At 38.6% G+C, this 27,015-nt stretch overlaps 1 long non-coding RNA gene across 1 annotated transcript; it reads right to left on the bottom strand.

The window, feature by feature from the left end:
* Positions 1-3,114: 3,114 nt before the first annotated feature.
* On the bottom strand, positions 3,115-14,712 carry LOC121400554. The gene is made up of 3 exons (XR_005965816.1): positions 13,816-14,712; positions 9,204-9,360; positions 3,115-3,142 (listed from the first exon to the last, which is right to left on the bottom strand). It is a non-coding gene; the product is annotated as an uncharacterized LOC121400554 (long non-coding RNA).
* Positions 14,713-27,015: the final 12,303 nt, after the last annotated feature.

Genomic DNA, 27,015 nt, shown 5'->3' on the forward strand with positions numbered 1-27,015 from the left:
AATTCTTCTTCTAGTTTAATTTAAATTTTTTTTTTTTTTTAAAAATTTTTTTAAAGGGGGGCATGCGTTTTTTTCCCCCCCCCGATTCAAGCTGATCCCTTTTCCGGGGGGCCCCCTTTTCAAGGGGTTGGGGGGCAGCCCCTTTACCCCAAATTATGGAGGGGTTTTAGAGCTGTTTCCCCCATTGTGTCAAAAGGTTCTTTTCCTTTTCCTTTTTTTGGGCCAAAAAAAAGTATGTGGAGTAGATCAACTAATTATTAAATTTTCCCCAAAAGGGTTTTGGGATGCCCCTGCTTTCCCCCCGAGCCCAGTGGAAATTGTCTCCCCGGTTTCACCCTTTTGGGGTTTTTAACCCAAAGGGCCCCCATGGAAAAACTACTTTGAGTCTGTTTTTCAGTATTCCCCAAAACCCCTTTTTACTTTTAAATTTCTTTTGGGGGCCAGGTAAAAGGGGGAAAAAGCTCATTCAAAAGGGCAAACTTTTCCCCAAACAAAAGGGCAAAAAGGCCAAAATTTTTTGGGGGGGGTTTTTTTTTTGGGAAAGGGGCGCCCTGGCAACCAAAAAACCACCATCTTTTTCCTTTTTTTGGTTGGGCCCCGGTTTTTTTTTTGGCGTGAAAGAAAGGGGGAAAACCACGGGGTTCGCAAAGTCCCCTTTCATCCCTTTTCGCCCCCACCATTTTTTAGTTGGGGGATTTTCAAAAAAGGGGCAGTCAAAAAAAACTGAGGGTTTTTTATGGGGGCCAAAAGTGCAAAAAGGGTTTTTTCCCCACAGCCTTTTTTTACACCCCAAAATGTGGGGAAATAATTAACCCCTTGCTCCTCTTTTTATTTTGGAAAAAAACAGACTCGCCTTTTTGGGAAATTAAGAGTCGACATTGGGGGGCTGCAAACTCTTTTTAAAAAATTTTAAATAAAAAAAGGGGCCGGGGAAAAGGGGGGTTAAAAACAAAAAAATTTTTTGGGATACTTTTTAGAAAGTTTTGAATTTTTTTTTTTGCACTGACTTTTAAGCCCCTTGAGCCACCAAAAACCCTTTTTTCCAAAAAGGGTTTTTTAAAATTTTTAAAAATAACTCCCGGGGCCTTAAAAGGAGCTAACAAGGAAATTTTGGAAGGGGCCCTTTTAATGATTTTCCAAAAAACTATGCAAAAACCCCTTTTCTCATGTAATACCAAAAAATCCCTTTTCCCAGGGGGGAGGGGTTTTTAAAAATAGAAAAGACAGTGTTCCAAACCCTACCAAAAAAACCCAAAAAGAGGCCCCCCCAAAAGTTTTAAAACTCAATTAAAACCTTCCCCTGACATGTCTGATAGGGGGGGGGAAAGGGGGCCCCTTTTTCTAAAATTTGGGTTTTCCCTTTCCCCTTTATGATTCAAAAATTACCAGGGGGGAACGAGGGGGGGGCCTTTCCCCACTCAATTCAGTGATTCAGGGGAACGAAACCCCAAACCACATTTGGGGCCAAACCGATTTTTTCCAGGGGAACTTTTCCCTTGAGAAAATTTTTGGAGACATTAGAGATAAAAAAAAGGGGAAGGCCCCCGGGTTTCTCCCCAAAATTTTATTTTGGGTTTTCCAGGTTTTTCACCAAAAAAAAATCCCGGGGATTTTTCCCAAAATTCAAGCCCCAACACCCAAAAAATTTTTCACTGGGGAAAGGGGGCCCAAAACCCGGGCCCCCGGGATTTACCCTTTTTAAAAAAAAAATTTTTGATAACCCCTTAAACCCCCTTCCAAAAGGGGGAAAGTTTAAAGTTTAGGGAATTTTAAACCCCCCAAAAAATTTTTAGCCCCTTTTAAAAATGTTTTTTAAAAAAAAAATACCTTGCCAAAAACCAAAAAAACGGCCTTTAAAGATTTTCCATGGGGGAGGGGAAAAAAAAAAGTTTTTTCCCTTTTAAAAAAAAACTTACACTCAAAATGGCAGCTATTCTCAAAAACCAAAAAAAAAACAGGGGGCCGGGGGCCCCCACAGCTAAAAAAAAAGGGCCCCCAAAAAAAAGCGGGAAAAAAACCCCCGGGGTTTAAAACCCGGATTTTTAAACCCCGGGAAAAACAGTAGACTAGATAAAAAAACCCCCCTCCCCTTGTAGGGGGATTTTTGCCCTTTTTAAAAACGTTTTCCCCCCCGGGGGGCAAAAACTTTTGCCAATTTTGGGGGGGATGGCTCGAAAAAGGGCCCCCAAAAGGCTTTTTCCAAAAGGGGGAGGGGGGACCCGGGGTTTTTAAAAAAAAAAGGGGGCTTTTTTTTTGGAAAACCAAAATCTCAAAAAAAATTTTTAAAAGAAGTTAAAAGGGGGGAAAGAGCAAAACCTTCCTTCCCCCAGGAAAAAAAAAAGGGGTCAAGGGAAAACCCAAAAAAAAACCCCAAATTTTCCCAAAAAAATCTTTTCTGGGGGGGAAAAACCCCAAAAAAGGGGGTACCCCCCAAAACCCAATTTTTGTTCCTTTTGTTTCCCCCCTTACTTTTTTTTCCAGTAAAAAAAAAGACGGGGCGAGGCCCCAAATTTTAAAAACAGTGGCAGCAACAGGTAGACACGGAAAGCCTACCCCCCCAAACCCCTTCAGCCTGACGCCTCCAACAATTACCCATAGTAGGAGGGCACCCGTCCCCTTCCTATCCTGCTGGGAAACCCTTTTTTTGGACAGTTGGGTATCCAGATTATCAAAGGGGGGCTACAGAATACATTTTACAAGAGGGCCGACTAAGAAAAAGGGATTTATACTCCTAATAAATTCTTTTCTAGTAGGCCCACCCAGGCTGATTTTAGTATGGGTGTCAGGACTCTCTACTCTGTCTCTCTATCTCTATAATTCCTACTTGTGTCTATTGACCTTCCTTCATATCTTGCTGTCTTTCTTCATCACTCACGAGTTTTACAACAGAACTGGGGAAAAGAGGTGGAGCCAGCCTATATATCCTGAGGGAGGGGCCAAGAGACCAATTCTTCTTGTTCTGCCTCCAAGGTGAACCTGGACATAACCCATACTCTGGCATTGACAGTTCGGGCCTACTTTTATTTTTTCTATGGGAAATACAAATAAATGTTTTGTGTTCACATATTGTAAACATAAACATACCTGTTCAGTAGCGAATTGCTGTGTCCCTTGTTTTTGTTAAATGATGTGACCCTAGAGGCTAAAAAAAATGTTAAATATATATAGCAAAAGGACCACAGTTCATGTACAAGGCGTCCTAATGTGGACCCAAATATTAATCAATTAAAAGTTTGATTCACTGTACATAGGGATATATATATTACATACAAGAGCTGGCAATGGGGGGACAGTTGTCCTGGGCCTTCTGGGTTTCTGGGTTTAAAAGGGGTTTGTTTCAACTTTGAGATAACTTTTAGAATGATGTGGAGAGTAATATTGAGTCATTTGCAATTGGTTTTCTTTTTTTTTTTAATTTGTGGTTTTTGAGTTATTTAAGCTTTTTATTTTAGCAGCTCTTCAGTTTGCAATTTAAAGCAGTCTGGTAACTACGGTCCAAATTACCCTAGGCAACCATGCAAATGATTTGAACAAAAGAACTGGAATATAAATAGGAGAGACCTGAGTAGAAAGATGAGTAATAAAAAGTAGCTATAACAATACATTTGTAGCCTTACAGAGCATTTGTTTTTTAGTAGGAGTCATCAAACGCCCATTTGAAAGCTGGGAAAGAGTCAGAAAACTATAAAAAATAAATAATGAAGACCAATTGAAAAAGTTGCTTAGAGTTGGCCACTCTATAACATACTAAAAGTTAGCTTAAAGGTGAACCACCCCTTTAAGTAAAAACTGGGCAAGATATGGATTTAAAGGAGAATTCAACCTGTGGGGGAAAAAAAAACTTTTTTTCCCACAGGTTGAATTCCCCTTTTAATGTTTCCTGCCTCCCTCTCCCACTGCATGTTGGGCAATGTAATTTTTGTTTAAACAATTTGCCTGCTACCAAGGTTAATGTAAAACTAAAATACCCAATATTTTTGCTTAAATTGCAAACCAAAGAGTTGCTGAAAAAAAGCTAAATAACTAAAACATAAACAAATAATAAACAATTAAATCCAATTGCAAATTGTCTCAGAATATCACACTGAACAACCCATTTAAGACTTAAAAAACCCATCACAAACAAGAGAAAAACAAAGCAAAACATAAAATATAAATGCAGTGCTATTATCTCTATAGACCTCTGTATAGGCCCTTTGCCCCCCTTGAACCACTTCATCAGCTAACTGGATGTATGTGCATTGAATTTCAAGAGTTTGTATTTTGACACCTTAAAAAAAAAAAAAAATAAATGCCCTACTCCCTAACCCTGACTTTATAGTTTGCGAAACCTGCAAGGGGTGGTTATGTCCTCTCACCTCTGCGTTTAGGGTATATTTTTTGACTAATAAAAGCTTAGATGTTTTCATTTTTGCCATGAGAGTCCTGGTATCACTGGACTTGGATTGGGTAGAGGTTAATGTTTGAAACCCCTTCTGCAGCCAATCAAATGCCTGCATGGCAGTACCAGGGCTTGAACCAGCAGCATCAAGGGGAGATCGATATTAGGGAGCGGGAAAGTGCAGGAATTCCTGTCTCTGAAGTTTTTCTGCAGTGACACTGGGGATAATTAGCAATCACCTTCCACCCAAACAGTTCTATAAGAACTGCAGTAAAGAATTGTCTTAATCAAAACAAATACTTTAGACAGTCCCTCAGTGCTGAAAACTTTGCAGCATCTCTCACCTTAACAGCATTAACCCTTTGCCTTGCTGTAACCAGAAATGTTTTAAAGTAGATGTACACTCTGTGGATTAAACTTTGGTTCTTAAGTATTACAGGCGATAAAAAACAAGCATTTATTCTGTTATTTGTGTTCTGGGTATTGTACATTAAATTTGTAATGATTTTATTCTCTTATTTTAGTTTTGTTACTTATTATAGATAAGCATAGAAATTAGCATTGAATTTATCCTACATTTTCTGGGGAGTCGGGGCATAATACATGAAACTGGCATGGAATTGATGTTACCCAATGTTCAGGGGGGCATTGTAAATGAAAGTGACTGGTATCAGTACCCACTGTGCTGGGGTATCAATTACTCTATCACTGTATTTAATAAGTGTCCACTGCCTTTCACTATATTCTTTGGATGAATTAGCAAGGTTGGTTTCAAAGGTTGAACTTGATGGGTAAATGTATTTATTCAAACCTAAATTACTGTGTTACTATGTCAGTGGAGCAATAAAGCACCTAAACATATTTTCTGTCAAGGATACAGTGATTTCAGTGTTGGAATATTGAAAGGTATTCCTGAAAAATACAGTTCCGACTGAACTTTGTACTGAAGTTGGTGGGAATTGTAAAAGATAGTTACAGGTTATCATACTGGTGCAAATTTTTACGTTTAATATATTGCCTTGTATACAGCCAACTTTAGCCTCTCCAAACAAAAAAATCAAATTCCATCTATGCATTTCGGCCACCAAAATCTCCCACCTGTGCCTGCACCACATTAAACCCAGTGGTTCAGGCTGTGGGCAAGGAAGGAATCTGGCACTAGTTTAGGTCTGATTCTTGTTCAGCAGGTTTTCTGCAGGCTGAGAACCAGCTCCCTGTGGCATCTGTCTAACTTTGGTCTCACATAGGTACCTAACCTACTAATCTGCTGTCAGAGTCTTGACACGTGACTAAAGAATATGGTTTTATTCAAGGTGCTTCATATCAGTGAGATACTGCTGGCACAGCAATCTAGTACAAACAAGGACCAAATGAACAGTTAGTTCTAGGAGCATGCACATTGATGCTACTCTCCCTACTGAATGTAACAATTTCATTTTACCTTTCAATGCTAAGGGTCAGAAAGGGGACAACAATTATTCTACGTGTCACTTTATTAACCGTTACACAGAATACTGTGTAAAATAACTTTCAAGGTTAACTGTAGGTTAAACCAAAAATGCATTTGCCTCTTTCATCTGCACAGTGTGTCTGAATAGAGCATGATCATTTATTGAAGGATAAATGCTGTGGGTGATCTAAGATACTAAACTAAACTACTAATCTGCTATGAGTGAGGACACATGGCTGAGAAATAAGATATAGACAAGGTATATATACAGATATTGCTGGCACAGTGATCAGGTTCTAGGCACATGCACATTACTACCTCTCCCCCACTTGAAAATGTTTCTATTTCACATTCACTCCATTTCTCAGGGTCAGAAAGGGGACAGCAGCCTTTCAGTAGAATTAGTACTAAGTATTAAAGGGGTTTTTCACCATTGATATAACTTTTAGTATGATGTAGAGAGTGATATTCGGAGACAATTTGCAATTGGTTTTCATCTTTTTATTATTTGTGGTTTTTAACTTATTTAGTTTTTATTCAGCAGATCTCCAGTTTGCAGTTTCAGCAAACTGGTTGCTAGGGTCCAAATTACCCTAGCAACCATGTACTGATTTGAATAAGAGACTGGAATATGAATAGGAGAGGACCTGAATAGAAATATGAGTAATAAAACGTAGCAATAATAATTAATGTGTAGCCTTACAGAGTATTTGCTTTTAAAAGGGGTCAGCGACGCCCATTTGAAAGCTGCAAAGAGTCAGAATAAAAAGGCAAATAACTATAAAACTATAAAAAATATATAATCAAAACCAAATTAAAAGTTGCTTAGAATTGGCCATTTTATGACATACTAAAAGTTAACTTAAAGGTGAACCACCCCTTTAACATGTACGCTAACGGTTCACAATACCTATTGGTTTTAAATCTAACATGCATCTGCTATAATTACGCCTTAAATAACTAGTTGTATTTAGAGTGTAATACATTATGATTAAAGGTTGCTTTGGAATCAGCACACAAGAGAAAGAAACTTGAAATTGTACTGCAAATGTATGAATGCTCATTTGTGTGTGTGTGTGTGTGTGTGTGTGTGTGTGTGTGTGTGTGTGTGTGTGTGTGTGTGTGTGTGTGTGTGTGTTGTGTATATATATATATATTATATATATATATATATATATATATATAATATATAACACATTTGTGGAAAATGCTGTTGGACTCTATTATTAGAATCAACATTTTTACACCCCATTGAGGGTCAAAACGTCGATTCTAATAAAGTTTGTTTTACTGCAAAAGTCCCTAGAGTGCAACAGCATTTTTCACAAATTCTATATAATACTACTGTTAGCACCAGGGCACTATCTCTATTAAAGTGTGTGCAGCAGCCTTACAGACTTTAATCAGGTCAGGTTGTGGGTCTCATATACAGCAAGTTTTACTCCTTTAAAACCTTTTTTCCTCTTTTGACTGATCAAGCATTGGGTATAAAGAAGTAAAATTTAGCTGATGAATATTTAGTAGATGAAAATTAACTAAACATTTCAATAGACCACCACTTGATAAATATTGTAATGATTGTTTGATAAATATGACTTTAAATTCCTCAAAAATGTGTATACTTATAAATGTCTGTGTTAAAAAGGAACTTTTGTGCAAATAAACTTTTTTATAAGCTTCATATCATGGAAGTAAAAAAAATCAAAAAATTATGTACTGTTTTCTGAAATATTAAAGTAACTTTTCAGTATCCCCCATTTAGCAATCTCTCTTCATGCAGGCATTTGGGACAGATTTTAATTAACAGGTCTAATACATCTTTTAATTGTTTTATTTTGCCTAGAAACTGAATTATAGTTAAATAACATAACCAACACCAGTACAAACAAAAACTAGCAACAATACCACACTCCAGTATAAATCCTATAGAGAGATATAGTTATTTTGAAAAAAGTGAGATCCAATTCATCTTCTAGGCAAAACGGCATAAAACCAAGCAACACACACACAACACACACACACACACAGACATAATTTTAATTGATTATATGTATGGTTTCTAATTTCGAGAAGATAAAGCAAAATATACAGTTTTAATTTTTGCAATAGTTTTCCATTAAGCTAAATGCTGAGACAAGAAACAAGCTCAATTAAAACTTGGTAGCTAGTTAAAAAGATAAAAAAAGAAAAAAACAAGGACTGACAAAGAAACAGAGACAGAAAATAGATGGGCAAAGTGATAGGCAAAAGCTAGCAGTGACTTTCAATCAAGTTCTCTATTGTACGTATATGCCAATGCAAAAATCACAGACTGGAGTTCTAACAATAATTAAATAAAACTGAAAACTGCAATGTTTGATAAGCTCAATTAAAATAGCTTGAAAGTAAATTCTCCACTGGATAGATATATAGATGATAGATAGACAGATAGATGCAGAAAACGAATAAAAAAATCACACAGACTTAAGCATTAAAGGTGTGCTTCTTCAACTTTGAGATAACTTTTAATATGATGTAGAGTGTTATTCTGAGACAATTTGTAATTTGTTTTTTATTTTTTATTATTTGTGGTTTTTGAGTTATTTAACTTTTTATTCAGCAGCTCTTGCAATTTGCATTTTAAGCAATTCGGTTGCTAGGGTGCAAATTCCCCTAGCAACCATGCACTAGTTTCAATAATAGACTGGAATATGAAAAGGAACGAAGCTGAATTGAAAGATCAGGAATAGAAAGTAATATATTTGTAGAATGAATAGAAAGTTATATATATATATATATATATATATATATATATATATATATATATATATATATAAAGATTTATAAATATATATATATATATACTCCCTGTGAGTGCCTGCTTTATGGTCTACATATTCTACATATTCTTTATCATGGCACCCGGGCAAAAACCTAAACGGTGTGCACCTTGGATTTGGGAATAATATATATATATATATATATATATATTATATATATAGAGAGAGAGAGAGAGATGCAGAGAATAATCACATAAACTTAAGCTCAAGCATTAACAACCCCCTATAAAAGAATCTGCAGTGCTTTTAGAGCTAATATAAATTAAGAATTGGAATTGTACTGTTTGAGTTAAGATAAAATGCAGTTTAAATGGGGAAAACAAGAATCAAAAAACAAATTTAAATTCTGCAACTGCTATTGAACAATAATTCAAATAAAAGCTGGAATATGCAAATGTAATGATGGCAGTAAAATTTCCCAATTATAAAAAACAAGCTAAACAAGTCTGAAAAAAGCAAGTTGTGCAAATTTTAAGATGTACACCTTACAGCAAGATACCCATATGTTGGTATACAGCACTAGAGAGATGAATAAAATCACTGTCAGACTTACCCCAGTGTTGGAGCTTGTAGAGGACCAATTCTCAACTATTTTTGAAAGGTTCAAAATGCTGTCAGCTAATAGCTTCACATTAATACCCCTAGGATCCATTCTGGAGAGCATGTGCTAGAAAATGGCAACCTCAGGGGAGTGGAAACATGGCAAGAAGCTGCAGGATCAGAAAAAAAAGTGAAACCTAATATTATTGGCCAAATAACTGTTGCTATTTGAAAGGTGAATTAATAGATAAATGGACTTCAGTTAAAGAGTGCTTGTTATTGGTTAAGAAGTATGCTTGCATCTCATTGGTTCACTAATTTGACTGACAGAAATTCACAAAATAGTTATCTGGATCTAAAAAATATCTGTTTTTGTCTGTTTTATCTGTTTTGTCTAACTTAACTATTTTGTAATGTTAAACTGGTAAATCAGAGACATTATTTTTAACATCATTCATTCTGTAAAGTGCCTTTACACTTCACTAGTTCTGTTTTATGGATTTTATAACTTTCAAAGACACAGACACATGGATTTGACTTTTTAGAACTAATTCTCTATTTCTCCTGCATGGCAAAGCAAAAATCACATAGATTTCTATTCTCTGATAAAAATTAACTTCTATGACTGGAACTGCATTGTTTTCTTAGAGTTAGGATGCAGCTTAATGCAGCTAGAAACTAGCTCAATTAAAAGATTTCAAAAAGATTTCAAAAAGATTTCAAAAAGATTTCAAAAAGATTTCAAAAGATTTCAAAAATAAACTCTCCAGATGAAAGACATATATAGAGAGAGAGAGCAAGTGAGAGAGAGAGAGATTATAAATGATAGATAGCTGATGATCTTGGGAAAAAAAACTGCACCATTTGATAGAGAGAAAATATAGTTAATACATAGAGAAATAGAGAGAAAATAGAGATACATAGACAGAGATAAACATATAGACAAGATATAGACAAGGAAAAAAACAAAGCAAAAAAACACAGACATAGATGTTCTACGGGTTAAAGTAGACAAGTAGAAAGTAAAAATCACAAATACTGAAGCTGTGACAACATCAACAGAATAAGGAGCTCTAAACAAGCTTTCACAGTGGTGGCAAAAAGGCTACCTCAGTAAAAAACATTCTGCTGTTTTTCTACAGGCCATTGCTCCTGAAGAAACTGCACCAGACAAAGAAATATACAGATATATAATGAAGTAGGGGGGAATAGATAGATAATAAATAGATAGATGATGGCAAAGCAAAAACACTAAAGATGTGACAAACATTAACAGCTTAAAAAAACTAAACAAACTTTCACAACCTCGATGACTGCAAGTGCATTGTTTGAGCTAAAGGGGAAGTTCACCTTTAATTGAAATTTTAATATGTTTTAGAATGGCTTATTCTAAGGCAACAGTTGCTCTCCGTTGCTTTTTTTTATGGTTTTTAAATTATTTGCCTTCTGCTGACTCTTTACAGCTTCAAACAGGGGTCACCGACCCCACCTAAAACACAAATGTCCTGTAAGGCTACAAACTTGTCATTGCTACTTTTTTATTACTCATCTATTTTGGCCCTCACTTATTCATATTCCTGTCTCTAATTCAAATTAATGCATGGTTGCTAGGGTAATTTGGACCCTAGCAACCATATTGCTGAAATTGCAAACTGGAGAGTTGTTGAATAAAGCAAAAAAAACTACAAATAATAAAAAATGAAAACCAATTGCAAATTGTCTCAGAATATGACTCTCTACTCAATGTAAAACTTGATTTATAGGTGAACAACCCCTTTAAAGGACAAGTAAAGCATGTTTCACTATGAGGTTGCTATATTAGATGATAAATATGATAGATAATAGATGAGAGTGAGAGAGGATTGCTATATTAGATGATAGATAGATAGATAGATAGATAGATAGATAGATAGATAGATAGATAGATGAGAGAAAGAGAGAGAATTGCTATATTAAATGATAGATAGAAGAGAGTGAGAGAGAAAGAGGGAGAGGATAGATATATTAGATGCTAGATATATAGTATTGGTATATACAGGTATGGGACCTGTTATCCAGAATGCTCGGGACCTGGGGTTTTCTGGATAACGGATCTTTCCGTAATTTGGGTCTTCATGCCTTAAGTCTACTAGAAATTAATTTAAACATTAAATAAACCCAATAGGTTGGTTTTGCTTCCAATAAGGATTAATTATATCTTAGTTGGGATCAAGTACAGCTACTGTTTTATTATTACACAGAAAAAGGAAATCATTTTTAAAAATTTGGATTATTTGGGTAAAATGGAGTCTATGGGAGATAGCCATTCCATAATTCGGAGCTTTCTGGATATCGGGTTTCCGGATAAGGGATCCTATACCTGTACTATACTATAGGGATAGGGACCCCTGAATTAAGAGATAAATAAATAGCATGTTTTTTATCCTTTTTAAGTTAGCTGGCCAGTCAATTATGGATTGTATGCTTATTATTAATTGAAGTGGTTTTTAAAATTATTTGCCTTCTGCTGACTCTTTACAGCTTCAAACAGGGGTCAACCGACCCCACCTAAAACATAAGTGTCCTGTAAGGCTACAAACTTGTCATTGCTACTTTTTATTACTCATCTATTTTGGCCCTCACTTATTCATATTCCTGTCTCTAATTCAATTAATGCATGGTTGCTAGGGTAATTTGGACCCTAGCAACCATATTGCTGAAATTGGCAAACTGGAGAGTTGTTGAATAAAGCAAAAAACTACAATATAATAAAATGAAAACCAATTGCAAATTGTCTCAGAATATGACTCTCTACTTAATGTAAAACTTGATTTATAGGTGAACAACCCCTTTAAAGGACAAGTAAAGCATGTTTCACTATGAGGTTGCTATATTAGATGATAAATATGATAGATAATAGATGAGAGTGAGAGAGGATTGCTATATTAGATGATAGATAGATAGAAGAGAGTGAGAGACAGAAAGAGCGAGAGGATACATATATTAGATGCTAGATATATAGTATTGGTATATACAGGTATGGGACCTGTTATCCAGAATGCTCGGGACCTGGGGTTTTCCGGATAACGGATCTTTCCGTAATTTGGGTCTTCATGCCTTAAGTCTACTAGAAATTAATTTAAACATTAAATAAACCCAATAGGTTGGTTTTGCTTCCAATAAGGATTAATTATATCTTAGTTGGGATCAAGTACATGCTACTGTTTTATTATTACAGAGAAAAAGGAAATCATTTTTGAAAATTTGGATTATTTGTATAAAATGGAGTCTATGGGAGATAGCCATTCCATAATTCGGTGCTTTCTGGATATCGGGTTTCCGGATAAGGGATCCTATACCTGTACTATACTATAGGGATAGGGACCCCTGAATTAAGAGATAAATAAATAGCATGTTTTTATCCTTTTTAAGTTAGCTGGCCAGTCAATTATGGATTGTATGCTTATTATTAATTGAAGTGGTTTTTAAATTATTTGCCTTCTGCTGACTCTTTACAGCTTTTAAACAGGGGTCACCGACCCACCTAAAACACAAGTGTCCTGTAAGGCTACAAACTTGTCATTGCTACTTTTTATTACTCATCTATTTTGGCCCTCACTTATTCATATTCCTGTCTCTAATTCAAATTAATGCATGGTTGCTAGGGTAATTTGGACCCTAGCAACCATATTGCTGAAATTGCAAACTGGAGAGTTGTTGAATAAAGCAAAAAACTACAAATAATAAAAAATGAAAACCAATTGCAAATTGTCTCAGAATATGACCCTCTACTTAATGTAAAACTTGATTTATAGGTGAACAACCCCTTTAAAGGATAAGTAAAGCATGTTTCACTATGAGGTTGCTATATTAGATGATAAATATGATAGATAATAGATGAGAGTGAGAGAGGATTGCTATATTAGATGATAGATAGATAGATAGATAGATAGATAGATAGATGAGAGAAAGAGAGAGAATTGCTATATTAAATGATAGATAGAAGAGAGTGAGAGACAGAAAGAGGGAGAGGATAGATATATTAGATGCTAGATATATAGTATTGGTATATACAGGTATGGGACCTGTTATCCAGAATGCTCGGACCTGGGGTTTTCCGGATAACGGATCTTTCCGTAATTTGGGTCTTCATGCCTTAAGTCTACTAGAAATTAATTTAAACATTAAATAAACCCAATAGGTTGGTTTTGCTTCCAATAAGGATTAATTATATCTTAGTTGGGATCAAGTACATGCTACTGTTTATTATTACAGAGAAAAAGGAAATCATTTTTAAAAATTTGGATTATTTGGGTAAAATGGAGTCTATGGGAGACAGCCATTCCATAATTCGGAGCTTTCTGGATATCGGGTTTCCGGATAAGGGATCCAATACCTGTACTATACTATAGGGATAGGGACCCCTGAATTAAGAGATAAATAAATAGCATGTTTTTATCCTTTTTAAGTTAGCTGGCCAATCAATTATGGATTGTATGCTTATTATTAATTGAAGTAGTAAAAAATAGAAGCTAAATAAGTCTGAAAAGCAAGTTGTGCAAATTTTAAGATGTACACCTTACAGCAAGATACCCATATGTTGGTATACAGCACTAGAGAGATGAATAAATCACTGTCAGACTTACCCCAGTGTTGGAGCTTGTAGAGGACCAATTCTCAACTATTTTTGAAAGGTTCAAAATGCTGTCAGCTAATAGCTTCACATTAATACCCCTAGGATACATTCTGGAGAGCATGTGCTAGAAAATGGCAACCTCAGGGGAGTGGAAACATGGCAAGAAGCTGCAGGATCAGAAAAAAAAGTGAAACCTAATATTATTGGCCAAATAACTGTTGCTATTTGAATGGTGAATTAATAGATAAATGGACTTCAGTTAAAGAGTGCTTGTTATTGGTTAAGAAGTATGCTTGCATCTCATTGGTTCACTAATTTGACTGACAGAAATGTTTCACAGAATAGATAATCTGAAAATATCTGTTTTGTCTGTTTTATCTGTTTTGTCTAACTTAACTATTGTGTTGATATTGGTTTTGTTGAACTTGTGTTAATTTGTTGATATTATGGATTCTGTGATAGGTTATATTCCTTTCTGTAATAAGCATCTATTTTGTCACTTCAAACTGGTAAATTATAGTGAGATATCAATTGTGTGGATTCACATATGATAGCCGCTTACAACATTATATATTTTGTTCTAGTTTTTTTTTACATAATTCATCTTGTAGGTTCCTTTACACATCACTAGTTTTGTTACATGGATTTTATACATTTGAGAAACAAAATACAGTGTGAAAGACAAAATGCTTGTTTACAATACTTTGATATCCTATTTGTACAGAAATCAGATTTTGTTCTCATTTTTGACTAAACATACTGCTTTTGTACATTTTCTACCAATATATCTGACCACAGTTATATATGTATCCTGGTAAAATGTATTTTGTGCCTCAACTATATTGAAGTTATTTTTGCAGACAGAATGTACTTTTTGTCAACATAATGTACATGGGACAAACGGCACCCCATATCCTCCTCCTCCCTCCGCCACCGTTACAAACTAGGGTGCAAACCCTACTGGTTTAATTTTTTCTGGCCTCTGTGCTTCAGTGGCTGCAACCAAAAAAACTGGGCAAACAATGTCTACAAGGTCAACGTATGGCAAAAAATGACTATTTTCAGCATTTATATGGCATATTTTTTCTGGCAACTGTGCTTCAGTGGCTGCGTCCAAAAAAATGCATATTTTCTGCATTTATATGGCATAATTTTTCTGGCAACTGTGCTTCAGTGGCTGCGACCAAAAAAATGCATATTTTCTGCATTTATATGGCATAATTTTTCTGGCCTCTGTGCTTCAGTGGCTGCAACCAAAAAAATTTATATTTTCAGCATTTATATGGCATAATTTTTCTGGCCTCTGTGCTTCAGTGGCTGCAACCAAAAAAATTTATATTTTCAGCATTTATATGGCATAATTTTTCTGGCAACTGTGCTTCAGTGGCTGCGACCAAAAAAATTACTATTTTCAGCATTTATATGGCATATTTTTTTCTGGCCTCTGTGCTTCAGTGGCTGCGGCCAAAAAAACTGGGCAAACAATGCCTACAAGGTCAACGACGTTGACCTTGTAGGCATTGTTTGCCCAGTTTTTTTTGGCCGCAGCCACTGAAGCACAGAGGCCAGAAAAAATATGCCATATAAATGCTGAAAATAGTAATTTTTTGCCATACGTTGACTCAACGTATATGGCAAAAAATGACTATTTTCAGCATTTATATGGCATATTTTTTCTGGCAACTGTGCTTCAGTGGCTGCGACCAAAAAAATGCATATTTTCTGCATTTATATGGCATAATTTTTCTGGCCTCTGTGCTTCAGTGGCTGCAACCAAAAAAATTTATATTTTCAGCATTTATATGGCATAATTTTTCTGGCAACTGTGCTTCAGTGGCTGCGACCAAAAAAATGCATATTTTCTGCATTTATATGGCATAATTTTTCTGGCCTCTGTGCTTCAGTGGCTGCAACCAAAAAAATTTATATTTTCAGCATTTATATGGCATAATTTTTCTGGCAACTGTGCTTCAGTGGCTGCGTCCAAAAAAACTGGGCAAACAATGTCTACAAGGTCAACGTATGGCGAAAAATTACTATTTTCAGCATTTATATGGCATATTTTTTCTGGCAACTGTGCTTCAGTGGCTGCGTCCAAAAAAACTGGGCAAACAATGCCTACAAAGGTCAACGTATGGCAGTTGTTTAAAGAGAACAGTAGATTACTAGCCAGCAAAGCTACCTAAGCTAAAATGTCCCTCAAATCCCTGCAGACTTCTGTCCCTCCAATACAGAGCAGTATCAAGCAGATTACTAGCCAGCAAGCTTACTATCATCTGTCCCTGAAATCACTAACAGCTCTCCCCCTACACTATCTCTTCCAAGCACACACAGGCAGATTTTTCAGATACATTTTTGCCCTTGATCCCCCTCTGGCATGCCACTGTCCAGGTCGTTGCACCCTTTAAACAACTTTAAAATCATTTTTCTGGCCAGAAATGTCTTTTCTAGATGTTAAAGTTCGCCTTCCCATTGAAGTCTATGGGGTTCGCGAACCGTTCGCGAACCGCTCGCATTTTTGCGCAAGTTCGCGAATATGTTCGCGAACTTTTTTTCCGACGTTCGCTACATCCCTACTTTTTATTTATTATTTGTATTTATGTCAGGAAAATAGTAATAAGTGAACAACGTGCTGTATTTTCTTGTAACCTATACAGAGAGATACTGTTGAAATCTATTATCTGAAATGCTTATGACTCTCGGTATTTCGATATTGCAGTTAAGGGGATTTCCCAAAACCCTGTAATCTCCTAATCTCATTTACATTTTAAAAACCAAATTTTTCAAATCAACATAGAGTTATGCTTGCTTGGGTAACTTCAGTTACAAGGCTTTATCTTACTAAGCACAAATTACACACAACACGGCTGATGAAGATGCAGCATGCGCCATTCACATCTAACAGTTGTGTCGTGTCAGATGCATGTAGTTTGTAACTGCAATGTTTCTATAACTTACATTGTGTTCTGTGCCTCCGTCTGGGCACCTGTGTTTCCTCTCAGCGCAGAGTTCGGCCCTTAAACTCCAAATTTGGAGTTTTGACCAAAAAAACATTTGAAAATTCTAATTTGAATTTACTATTCAAACCTTGGGAAAACTGCCCCTTAATGTGTGCACACAAAACATATGGATTTGTGCATATACAGTAAATTTTGGAACTGCATATCAGTTACTAAGTTGTTATTTTTGCTCCTGCTAATGATTTGATTATGGATATATTGTTCAACTAAGACGAATGGGTCTAAAATGTGTCTCTGTTACAAAAACTGTGGTTCAGTTGTCACAAAATTATACAATACAAATTACAAATTATAAAAAATATTGCAATAGCGTTGCAACAGTATGTTAGTCTATATTTTCCATATTCCCTTTGCTTGTCCCATATTTACTCCTGTGCCACCAGTGAACTTCCCAAATCTTTTAAGTGGAAGTGGCAAGCAGCAGGTCAAAGACATTTTATGACTGCACTGATCCTTGACAAGAGTGGATCCCTTTAAATGCTACTGTGACTGGTGAAGGTGAAACAGAGAGAAGGGAGGACATTCAGTTACAACAACATTGCATGGATGCTTGGAGGATTTACAACTCCTCAAGATAGTCTGAAGTATGTGAATGCTACTTTGGCTTGAATGGCAAGGCTTCAGGGCCCGAAGGCTCCGATAGGATTTGTGGACCAAGGAGGAAGCACACAGTTTGGGGTAACAAGAGGGGTCAAGAATAAGAGTAATCAAAGTCCAGGTAGCAAGGTTCTTAGTCGAAGCTGGTGCTGCGCATGAACACATCACGATTTGCCAATGCGTACGTTTTGACGCATTGGTGTCAGAACATGCCATGTGGAGTACCTGGGCGTGGCCATCTTGCCTATGACACCGGAGACCAGAACGCTGGTAAGTATTATTCCTTACACATATTTAGTCACTGTAAGAGATTTAATTAAGAAAAACAAGTGATGCAGACAACCCTTATGATGGAAGGCCTTATAAATTATCTAATAGATCTAATGCTAGAAAATGACATTCTATAATCTGCATGTTTTATGGTGTAAAGTAGGTGTGAGTGTGGGGGGTTAACAGATAGAGAGATTATAGTATCATATAGAAAACACCAAAACTGCATTCTGTTAATAAATTGATAATTTTATTTTGAGAATATAGAAAGACATATGATTATGTCAATCAGCCTCCATCCTGTACATGCCCATGGCCTGATTCTGTGAATAATTATTACACCTATAATATGTGATTTGAATTGCAGGATTGTGGTTGTGAATTGGCAAACATCTACCACAACAGTTATTCTAAGGAATTTCATTACCACTTTTACCCTTGGGCACCGCCAATGATTTAACAGCGTTCTGCCATTGTCAATTCCAATGGTAACAAAGTTTATCATCAGCATGATTAACACTGTAAATGATACATACTAGCAGCCAATAACACTTATTGGTGATTATAATTAACACTGTGACAACACACACAGTGCTGTGCAACAGAAAGTGTATATATTTAACATACACATTGCATACAAATACTGAGTGATACAGGAGGTCAAAAGGGGTCTGCTTAATAGAGCTTACAGTCTAAAATCTGTCTCACAAAAAAATTGCAGATTCCAACATTTAAGTGAATCAAGTCCATTACTTCTTAAAGTTAATAGTATAACTATTCTCTTCATTAACTTAAACACTTGGTTTTTTTTTCAGTAATATTAACATTTAAAAAAAAAAAAGGCCAGGGCAGAGAAAGTCGAGTCAGAACAGGAGAATTGGTTTTATTGAAAGGTGATGTAGCCATCATTACAGGGGCTTCCTGTAAGGAAGAATTACCTGGCGTCCCAAGATGGCGGCGTCCAAGATGGATGTCTCCCATGCGGTTGTTCCTGGGCCCAGGTCTATGACATCACGCCAGCATCAGGCGCGTCGCTGGCGTCGGATTGGTCGCCAGCGCCGAAGTGTCAGCGCCAAGACCAGAGCCGGGCCAAACCGGCCAGGCGCCCTAGGCAACCTGGCCGGCCACGGCGCCGGCTTAGTGTGGGCTCAATCGCGCATGCGCGAAACTACGCACCACCACGCATGCATGAATCTACGCGCCAGATCGCATGCGCGAATCTACGCGCATGCGCGCAACCGCATTTAAACAGAAATTAACAGCGGCAGCCAGGGAGACACAGGACCGGACATGGGGTAGGCGACAGAGCAGGTACGTGCCTGGCGCCCCCTCAGCTTTGCGCCCTAGGCACGTGCCTACTCTGCCTACCCCTAGTTCCGGCCCTGACCAAGACGTCTGCGTAAGAACGCCAGCGTCATGTCGTCACTGCGTCCGTTGGCGCCAAAGACGCTGGAGCTGGAGTAGGTGGGGCCCCATACAACAAATTTTCCTGGGCCCCCTGAGCTGCGCCCACCGCAAGCCCCACCTGCAGGTCTGCCCCCCACCACACAGTAAAAAAAACAAAAAAATATTGGTGGCTAGGGTTCCCACATGTTAATAAAAAATAAAAAGATATTGGTGGTGAGGGCCCCCCATAAAATAACATTTGTGGCCAGGGCCCCCTCATTAAAAAATATTGGTGGTCAGGGCCCCCCATAAAATAACATTTGTGGCCAGGGCCCCCTCATTAAAAAATATTGGTGGCTAGGACCCCACATGAGAAAAAAAAATTGGTGGCCAGGGTGGCCCCACATTATAAGAAAATTGGTGGCCAGGGCCCCTTAAACGTCCATGCCTTCCCGAAGTCAGCAGCTCTCAGAAAGATGGGGGGCCTGGCTAATCAAGTAAGTGTGAAGTGGCCGGGCCCCCCTTACCCTCGGGGCCCCCTACAACTCTCCCCCCTGTCCCCCCCTGATGGCGGCCCTGTCTACAATAAGTTCTGCCTTGTGTGTTCCTGAGTGCGCTATTCTGAATCCTTCTGTTGATTCCTGTGATTGATACTTGCCTGATTATCGTTATTGAACTCGTTATTGAATCAACCTTATTGCCTGGACTTGACCATTCTTCTGCCTTATCCCTATCTGTACCGTGTATTGTTGAACTGTGCTTCCTCCTTGGTCCGCTACTCCTGGCTGAGCCTTCGGGCCCCTAACACTTCCACGGTATGCGTGTTTTATATGTTTGTGTTTCAGTTGTCAGGCTTTGGCCTTTACCCACAATGCACTAGCTTCACACAATGCATTGCAGGAACCTACATTTTAAAATCCAGGTAGAAATAAGTCTTACAACAAGCATGATCAACACAAGATATAGTGTATGGCATAGGTCCATACAATTTCCAAAAACGTTCTACAGTAGCAAAGGAGTTGTGTGAATATGTTGCATACAAAACATGTACACAAGTGTGGAATAACTGGTATGTCAATGTTACACATCATGTCATGTAAAAAATATTTTTCCTTTAAGGCACCTGTGCACACCTTGTAAATGTCCTCTGTGATATGTCATCCATAAATGCATGAACTTTGCCTCACATAATACCCACAGCAAAATTGAGTCCTACTTAATCTCACATATGGATCGAATGGCATTGAAGCTGCAGTGACTTCCCCAGGGTCACGTGGTCATTCAGCTGCTCTAGACTTCTCACTCTCTCACATGCAGAGATGGGTCTCCTGCCAAAATGTCCTTCCCCTTTTACATACAGACAGCAGTAGTACCCTTTGTCATATATCTATTATGGCATTGAAATCTGTTCCACGATATAATACAGCTTTTACATTAAATTATCTACAGTACAGTACCTACCTGAGCAAGTCCTGACTGGGATTCACAATAGGCCATGGCATTCGATGTACACAGAGGCCCAAGCAGCCCCCCACCAGCCCAAAAATACTGTCTGTAGGAAATTACAGCAGTCCCTCTGGCATTTGCCAGAACCCACAAATTGCCAGTCCGGGCTAGGGTTGCCACCCGGTATTTTACCGGCATAGCCGGTAAAATACCTGCCAAGGCCGGTATTACAAATTTACCAGCAATGTAGCTGCCGGTAAATTTGTAATACGATTAAAAGGAGCCCTCGGCCTGCCCCCAATCCCCTGGAACTTACCTTTTCTTTTGCCTCTTCTAGCGTCCGTGGTGCGGCCCTGCCCCTGGCCCCTTTTGACGTCAAGGTCCGCCCATTTTGATGTCACGGCCCGCCCCTTTGTGTCCCCGCCCCCACCAGCCGGTAAAGCAGTTTAAAAAAGGTGGCAACCCTAGTCCGGGCCTGTACCAGAGTGACCAAATGTAATTACAAAATCATCTGTATAAGATATAAAACCATGAAATATTTTTAACTTTAGGAAAAATGATCATTTGATAGAAGATCAACTTATGTTTAACTGTGGTTTACACTGATTTCTCACTTTTAATCCTCAAACTATGGCGCGTGGGTCGGATACGGCCCTCCAAGGTTATTTACCCGGCAAACCAACCCCGCTGCGGCCACATCTGACATCATTAGTGTCAGCCAGGGGCAGTGTCGGACTGGGATGCCAGGGGCCCACCAGAAAACCTTAGACAGTAGGCCCACCAGAAAACCTTATACAGTGGGCCCACTTTCCAAATTATTATTCCTCCTCTCCTCTCTCAACCTCTTATTCTTCTAGTCTTTTATATCTACTTACTATACTTCTCCATTATTAAGCATTTTTCCCCATAAAGGAATAGGAAAGGATCATGAAATAGGCTAAATGCTTAGAAGCAAGAGGGCCCACCGAGAGTTTTCCTGGTATCCCGGAGGGCCAATACGACACTGGCCTGGGTGATGTGACGCGCTGGGGCTGAGAAAAAGAGAGGATCTGCGAGCAGCAGCTTAGTAGAAATGTGCCACTCCTTTTGCACGCACCCTCCACACATGTCGTGGTCTTAGCTAGGGTTACAACTTACAGGGGAACCGTCAACCAAATCCCTGCTCTCAGGGAGAGACAGATAGGAGCAGAGTTGTGCAGAAGTAGGAGCAGAGTTGTGCAGAAGTAGGAGCAGAGTTGTGCAGAAGAAGGAGAAGAGTTGCGCCTAAATAGTTGTAAATTGTATTGTTCTTTCATGTTTTTTTGCACTACAAAAAAGATATATGCATTTTGCATGGAAATTTGTTCATTCTTTTTTCAAACTATAGTCCAGCCCCCCAACAGTCTGAGGGACAGGGCACTGACCCCCTGTTTAAAAAGTTTGAGGACCCCTGATTTAATACTTTTCTATACACCAACGCCATAAAGCACGGATACAGCTGAAATTTCTCCCAAATGATGAGAGACTATACCTGCTCATCCACTGTTAAAGGTTGTATATAGTCTGAACTTTTTCTTTAATACAGGCCATTTACAGGTCCGAATAAGAACCAGCAACTTGATGCAGTGGAATTAGCATGAGCTGCGCAGCGCGTAAAACAAGGAACACCCACATTTGCTTTGATTGGATAATAAAAAGGCATCCATGAAGAGCCGTACTTTAAAGATGGCTGCCATCATTGGAACTATTTATATTATTATATAACAACTCACGTCTCGGCATTCTTCCAGGTAGGATGATTAAAGTTTAAAGCATACTGGCAGTGGTGACATAGTGTTATAAAACAGTGGAAGGTATCTCCGTTTTAAGAAGACACGAATAACTGGGCTTGCAATTTCTACCGATTGTTACTTTGGGTGTTGCCTGTTTGTCGGTTTTCCAAAATATTAGTAACAGGTGGGATGATGAAATATGGATTATATATGTATAGGTGCTAATCCAAAGGGACATGTGTAGTCGATTCCAATTTCTATTGCAATTGTTACCCCTTTCTGAGAATAAGGTCTTCCTTCTCAACTTTATTCCAACTTTATTTGGCAGCGGGATCTTCCTAAATCCATTACGGCAGGCAACAAATAAAATCTTAAATGAATAAAGCAATTTGTTACAACAGAACCAAAAAAATGAAGATACAAGTATAGAAAATGATGAATTGATTTTCATGTTAGTATTTGTGATTGCTCCGTGTCTCCTTAAAAAATCTACTTTTGGGGACAGAGACGCCGAATTTTACTAATTGGTGGGAAATAATCATTTGGATCTTGAATGCAATTATTGGTTTTTCCAAGTGAAATAAACAGCTGTTTCAATGACAGGACCTCAGCAGCAGATCCATACAGAGCAATGGATTTTTTTTGCATCCTGGGTTTGAAAGTCATAAAAATGTTTGGTTTTAGTTCAGGTCAATATCTTGGGTGACAGATGTCAGTTGCCTTTGAGTTTCAGGGTGAGAATATCATAGATCATTACAAACAGAAACCCTAACAAGCATGTCTTAAAAATATTTAGATATTTATTGTCCTGCGGAATCTGATTTTTTTTATACAATTGTACTAAATACGATACAACTGAACCATATCCTAGGAAGGTTGTGGTCTGTTTAAGGTGACCAAGATGCAGACCATACTATTATCGCCTTCTTCTTGCACATCAAAACAAAAGGTTATGCACAAGTTTATATATAAAACTCCAATGTTGATCGGTTTATTTTTTTATTTTTATTTTTTTGGAAACGATGAAATAGTTTTTTTTTTTTAAAAAAAAAAACAGATATTCGATTTTCATTCAAATAATATATTTGAATAAAATTGGGTATGAAATGTTTGTTTCTAATCTAATCAATGTAACATGGGGTATTGTTTGGTAAGTGTGCCCAGCTAAATGTGTGTGTGTGTGTAGACACGCACACACAAGTGACAACAAGCAGTAGTGTGTGTGTATGTGTGTGTATGTGTGATCAGAGGGAGCGGAAGCACTTAGTTAAAATATTCCTTTGCAAATAATTGAATTGCCAGTTCGCATTAGTGGGAAGACGAGTAAAGGGGAGGCGATGTGTCTGCTCCATTCATTCCCTGCACTCGAATCATATTTAAAACTTCAAGGTAGGATGGCACGTTCCTGCCAGAGCCCTGAAACAAAAGCCATGAAATGAAAAGGCTGGGAGCTCAACGCTTTGACTTGCTCTTGTTTATTAGAAATCGTTATCACGAGTACTGGCTGCTGAATTCACTAGCAGCTCAGATTAAGTTCGGAGAGAGAAAGAGAAGCGGGGGGTGGGGGGGAGTGCGAAGAAATTTCTTTTCATGTCTTTTCCTATCTGTGCCGCGATCACCGGTCACTGGGGGGGGGGACTATAAAAACTGCTGGGCTCGGCTTTACTGATTAGGAAGTTTCCAATCGCCGCTTTTCTGTGTGAGATTTCGTTTCTTTGTGAACTAATAATATAGGAATATACTCATCTAATATGGAACAGGATGTGGGCATGTTTGTGCAGAGTACCATCTAGTTATTACGTCACGAAGCTTTGCAACGTCATGCATTTGTTACATTTGGTTCTGCAAATAGAGGCGTAGGGAGGGAGAAAGAAAAAGAAAGAAAGAAAGAAAGAAAGAAAGAAAGAAAGAAAGAAAGAAAGAAAGAAAGAAAGAAAGAAAGAAAGAAAGAAAGAAAGGAAAAAAGAAAGAAAGAAAGAAAGCAGGAAGGAAGGAAGGAAAAAAGAAAGAAAGAAAGAAAGAAAGAGAAAGGAAGGAAACAAGAAAGAAAGAAAGAAAGAAAGAAAGAAAGAAAGAAAGAAAGAAAGAAAGAAAGGAAAGTGGGAGCTTGTGGATCCTTGCAGAGCCCTTGGCTGGAGGTGATGCGGTCTCAGGCAAATGATCAAAGCACTACCGGTTTCTACTAATATTTCTCACTTTATTACCATGTGTCACTAGGAGCTTTGCATGCCCTAAGATCAGAAAAAAAAGACTCCAGGCTGCAAGTGGGCAGTGTGGTATTGATGAGGCGAATGTCATTTATACTGTTAACGAAAAACTTTCAACTTGAACTTTTCAACTCCGACTCCCAGTGCTCAGACCTGCCCAGCTGAATGCACAAAGGCTACAGGTCTGTGTGGGTGGGGGAGAATTGTGGGTCTGTCTGTGTGGCAGAATTGTGGGTCTTACTCTGTGTGGCAGAATTGTGGATATTTCTGTGTGGATGGGGGAGAATTGTGGGCCTGTCTGTGTGGCAGAATTTTGGGTCTTTTGTGTGAGTGGGGGAGAATTGTGGGTCTGTCGGTGTGCTTGTGAGAGAACTGTGGGTGTGGGTGTGTGTAAGGGGAACTGTAGGTGTGTATGCCTGTAAGGGAATTGTGGATTTGTATGCGGGGGAATTATGGGTCGGTAGTCTTGTGGGTAATTCCCGCTGCGCTGTGGGCAAGGGTTTGTGGGCTACTGCCTGCTGGAAAAGTCAAAAGAGACAGAACAGTGACATATATAAATGTCATGTCTATTCTGTGTGTATAAGTAGGAACCATGTTGGGGAATCTTCAGTAATTTGCGTTAAATCCTGCTAGACGGTGGGCGATAGGCGAAAGTGCGATAGGGCCCTGATGTGACTTGAGTCCCTTGGGGCAGAGGCCATAAACTGGACCCCAGGTAGCGCTGTATGTGCAGTGGGAAAGGAGCAGGCAGAGAAAGCAGATAGTGTATTCATTCCAGCCTGTGGGGTTAAACTGGCCACGCTCCTTTCAGCTCTATCCCTGAGCTCAATGCTCCCTCCCTTTATGTGGGCAAATCTAAACCCTCACTGCTCTACCCAACCATTTCAAGTAGATTATATTTGATTTGATCTAAGAAGTTTAGGGTTGATGGGTACGGTAGGGGAAATGTATACCCAATGTGAACATTTAACAGGGCGTCCAGAATACTGCTGTGGGGTATAGAGCCAAAAGCAGGGAAACAGCCAGAACATCGTTCAGCCCAGTGTAACAAGCAGATACCCAGAAGAAGCATAGGGTGACTAGAAGAATAAATAATACACTTCTAAGGTGCATACGTTAACATGATGCTACGGCACATGGACAAGTGTATAAATAAAATATCAGATGTGTTGAATATGTGGTACTGGTGCTGGGCTGATACACAGGACATTCAGTGAAAGGTGTATTGGTAAAGGCACAGTGGTATTTGTCGCCTGCGTCTGAGTTCAGGCATTTCAACGAATTGTCCCAGTGAAAATGCGGTAGGTCCCGACAAATACGACAATCGCTGACAATTCAGCATTTTGCTGAAACACGCAATTCGAACGCGGGCGACAAGTAGTACAGTGTCTGGCCCTAGGGATGTACAGGCCATGGAGTAAAAGGTGTATAGGTAAAGATGCTAATAGAGTCATACAAAGGCTACTGAGCGCCTCATGCGTTTGGATTATGGTCAGGGAGTGAGTGAGACATATACAGATGCTCTGCAGAGGTCATACAGCAAGTTCTCTGTGTTGATGATACACATGCCACAAATACATTCCATTATATAGAAGACGCTCAGACAACGTGCGATTTCCATCCAGCAGCAAGAAGAGAAAAATTGCTTGCTCGCAGTTTAGAAGAGAAAGCCCGGGCAGGTGAATTACACATAACGCAAGTTCTCTTTAATGATACGCTCCAGTGATGGGAGCAGGAAACCAACGCTCCAAAGTTCTGAGAACCCAGCCAAAATCTCAGTTAATAGCTCGCCAGGAAATCCTGATCATCAATCAGTCCCCCTTCCAGAATATGGGATCAAAAGGAAGAATTGCCAGTCAGTGAGTTTGAGCCGGGGGGGGGGCGTTGCTTTCCAGTTCAATGATACAAAATAACCTCTGATCGTTTGTTGGATCTGCAGAGAGAGGGGCCAGGCTGATGCACAGGGTGAGGAAATCCTGTGCTACATTCAGGTGTACTTTACGCCAGAGCACCCAGGGATGCTTACATCTCAATCAGCCGACCTTCTTACTAGGGAACAATCTTTATCTTCGGGCTCCCCTGCTGCTTCAGAACTACAGCTTCCAGAAATACAGCACCCAGTTCTGATGGTGCTCCTGGAAGATGTAGTTTGGAATCAGGTGAAGAAGTAAAATATTCCTTCCTATGAGCAATTATAAAATGAAACTAAAAGTCTGAAGTCCTGCAGCATCTGCCACCCAAAAACGAATTCCGCCTTGGGTTGATACACCTTGGGGTGCGGTTATATATTGCTACAGGGCATTCCAGTACATCTAGAGCAAGCACATTGTTTTGTAATCGAAATATAAGTTCTGGGGTAAGAAAAAAAAAAAAACATGCTCCATCCCAGGTTGGTAGGAAAAAAGAGCTGTGACTGAGTGCAGCCAGACACTGGAGGGTAAGCCACTAGACAGCTCCAAAGTTGCTCATCTCCTATCTGCTATTCATCCCTGGCCAACACATGTCATCTGGGTTTTGCATTGAAAGGAAGGAT

The sequence above is a fragment of the Xenopus laevis genome, chromosome 2S (genome assembly GCF_017654675.1).
Source record: "Xenopus laevis strain J_2021 chromosome 2S, Xenopus_laevis_v10.1, whole genome shotgun sequence".
NCBI lineage: Eukaryota > Metazoa > Chordata > Amphibia > Anura > Pipidae > Xenopus > Xenopus laevis.